This window comes from Triticum aestivum, chromosome 3D, assembly GCF_018294505.1.
Source record: "Triticum aestivum cultivar Chinese Spring chromosome 3D, IWGSC CS RefSeq v2.1, whole genome shotgun sequence".
In the NCBI taxonomy this organism is placed as follows: domain Eukaryota; kingdom Viridiplantae; phylum Streptophyta; class Magnoliopsida; order Poales; family Poaceae; genus Triticum; species Triticum aestivum.
This window is the reverse complement of record NC_057802.1, coordinates 231,054,403-231,058,227: the sequence shown is the minus strand read 5'-3', so window position 1 is coordinate 231,058,227 and position 3,825 is coordinate 231,054,403.

The following is a 3,825-nucleotide window of genomic DNA, read 5'->3' as shown; positions in this document are numbered from 1 at the left end:
TTCTGGAAAGCATAAAGGAGTGTTTGAAAGGAGTTTTTCAAAGAAAGACCTCGGTCAAGCTACTTACATATTAGGCATTAAGATCTATAAAGATAGATCAAGACGCTTGATAAGACTTTTGATGAGTACATACCTTGATAAGATTTTGAAGGAGTTCAAAATGGACCAGTCAAAGAAGGAGTTCTTGCCTGAGTTATAAGGTATGAAGTTGAGTAAGACTCAAAACCCGACCACGACAGAAGATAGAGAGAGAATGAAAGTCATTCCTATGCCTCAGCCATAGGTTCTATAAAGTATGCTATGCCGTGTACCAGACCTATTGTGTACCTTGCCATGAGTTTTGCAAGGGGGTATGATAGTGATCCAGGAGTGGATCACTGGACAACATTCAAAGTTATCCTTAGTTACCTAAGAGGACCAAGGAAATATTTCTCGGTTATGGAGGTAATAAAGAGTTCGTCGTAAAGAGTTACATCGATGCAACCTTTTACACCGATCCAGATGACTCTGAGTCTCAATCTGGATACATATTGAAAGTGGGAGCAATTAGCTAGAGTGCTCTATGCAGAGCATTGTAGACATAGAAAATTTGCAAAATACATACGGCTCTGAATGTGACAGACCCGTTGACTAAACTTGTCTCACAAGCAAAACATGATCACACCTTAGTACTCTTTGGGTGTTAATCACATAGCGATGTGAACTAGATTACTGACTCTAGTAAACCCTTTGGGTGTTAGTCACATGGCGATGTGAACTAATCACATAAAGATGTGAACTATTGGTATTAAATCACATGACGATGTGAACTAGATTATTGACTCTAGTGCAAGTGGGAGACTGAAGGAAATATGACCTAGAGGCAATAATAAAGTTGTTATTTATATTTCCTTATATCATGATAAATGTTTATTATTCACGCTAGAATTGTATTAAACGAAAACTTGATACATGTGTGGATACATAGACAAAACACAGTGTCCCTAGTATGCCTCTACTAAACTAGCTCGTTAATCAAAGATGGTTAAGTTTCCTAACCATAGACATGTGTTGTCATTTGATGAACGGGATAACATCATTAGGAGAATGATGTGATGGACAAGACCCATCCGTTAGCTTAGCATAATGATCGTTAAGTTTTATTGCTATTGCTTCCTTCATGACTTATACATATTCCTTTGACTATGAGATTATGCAACTCCTGAATACCGGAGGAATACCTTGTGTGCTATCAAACGTCACAACGTAACTGGGTGATTATAAAGATGCTCTACAAGTATCTCCGAAGGTGTTTGTTGGGTTGGCATAGATCGAGATTAGGATTTTTCACTCAGAGTAGGCCCTCTCGGTAATGCTCATCATGATAAGCCTTGCAAGCAATGTGACTAATGAATTAGTTGCGGGATGATGCATTACAGAACGAGTAAAGAGACTTTCCGGTAATGATATTGAACTAGGTATAAAGATACCGACGATCGAATCTCGGGCAAGTAACATACCGATGACAAAGGGAATTACGTATGTTGTCATTACGGTTTGACCGACAAAGATCTTCGTAGAATATGTAGGAACCAATATGAGCATCCAGGTTCCGCTGTTGGTTATTGATCGAAGAAGTGTCTCAGTCATGTCTACATAGTTCTCGAACCTGTAGGGTCCGCACGCTTAACGTTCGATGACGATTTGTATTATATGCGTTATGTGCTTTGGTGATAGAATGTTGTTCGGAGTCCCGGATGAGATCACGGACATGACGAGGAGTCTCGGAATGGTCGAGAGGTAAAGATTCATATATAGGATGATAGTATTCGAACACCGGAAGTGTTCTGGGGGTACCGGGTACGTATCAGGTCACCGGAAGGGGTTCCGGGCAACCCCCGGCAAGCTATATGGGCCTAATGGGCCAAGAGTTGGACGGACCAGCCCCAAAATGGGCTGGTACGCCCCCTATAGTCCGAATAAGAGGAGAAGGAAAGGAAGGGAAGGGAGAAGGAAAGGGGAGGATTCGGCCTCCCCCCTCTCTTTCCTTCCCCCTCCGATGGATATGGAAGGGGGGAGGCCGACTTGGAGGAGGCGCCCAAGTAGGATTACTCCTACTTGGGGCGCCCCTTGCAGCGCCCCTCACTCTCCCACCTATATATATATATATATATGGGGGGGGGCACCGCTAGAACACACAACATTGATTCCTAGCCGTGTGCGGCGCCCGTTCCACAACTTTGCTGGATCAAGAGTTCGAGGGTCGTCATTGAGATGAATGTGGGCAGAATTCGAAGGTGCCGTATGTTTGGTGCTTGATTGGTCGGAACGAGAAGAAGTTCGACTACATCAACCGCGTTGTCAAACACTTCTGCTTTCGGTCTATGAGGGTACGTGGACACACTCTCCCCCTCTCATTGCGATGCATCTCCTAGATAGATCTTGCATGAGCGTAGGATTTTTTTTGAAATTGCATGCTACGTTCCCCAACACATGATATTGGTCGATATCACCCACATTGTTGTCATGGAGATCAACTTCGTTGTCATCCTCCTCGTACTCATCATTCTCCTCTTGAAAAGCTTCATTTTGGTTGTTTGATGTCGGGCTCAATGTTGGCCAAACTTGTTGCATCAAATGAGGTTCACTCATTTGATCTTGGTTCATGGGTGGGGGAGTACTAGCAACCAACAGGGAGGGGTTCCAGTTCAAGTCCAAATGCAAACTACACTTAACCTTCTTGGAGGCAAATAACTCAAGAGCCTTTTCTAGAGATTCGGCAACCGTCTCCTTGTATGTAACCCAATGTTGCTTGGAGATGACACACATTGTCTTCCAACGGATGTGCATTCCAAAACCAACATTATGCCTTCCCTTGAACTCAACAACGTCACTTGGGTCCATCCAATTCAAGTCCTTCCTCACTTGTTCCAAGACATCTGCATAGCTAGGACTACTCTCAAACACTATGTCAAGCTCATCCAGGTATGGCTCAACATTGCCTTTCAAAAAGGCCTCTTTATCCACACGATGAACATAAACACATGTTCTTCCCATACCTACAATAATAAAAAACACACATATATCAAGTAAGTACTTAACCAAATATTTGCACAAAATACATAAGCCCTAACATATATATGAAACAGTAACCCTAACCCCCACTTAACAATAACCACAACCCTAACCATACACTAATGTAGGATGCTGCTAACGCGACAGTATGATCAGAGACCCTTCGACGAAACTGTGTGCGATGCCATAATCACAAACGGTGGTGTAAAAAAACTGTCAAAAAAGGTGCAAAACATTTGCGATGGAGGATGCATCAAACACGGTTCAGATTTTAGTTGCGTGTGCGATGCAGGGCATGCGGTTCAATTCAATCAACCGTTTGCGATGAGGAGGAACAAAAGAAACGGGCAGACAGATGAAGGTGTGTGCGATGTACATCATACGGTTCACTCGGATGAACTGTTTGTGATTAGGCAACACAAAAGAAACGGTCAGCCAGATCAAGGTGTGTGCGATGTACAGCATACGGCTCACTCGGATGAATTGTTTGCATTGAGACATGGGAACAGAAACGGTTCAACTTAACAAGATGTGTGTGATACGCGGCAAACAGGTCTGTAATCAGAAATGTGCGCGAAGACCGATAATAACACACACGATTACTTCTAATAAGACGTATGTGATATGCTCTGTTTACACATCTATTGGCCATTGGGGGAGGGGCGGTCATCCGGATACGCCATAAGGATGCGAAGAGGCATCCTATATCAGCAAGGACTAGCTGTTCCACCAGTAGCTCATGTAAGAGAACTCTCAAGTTAAGTGTGCTCA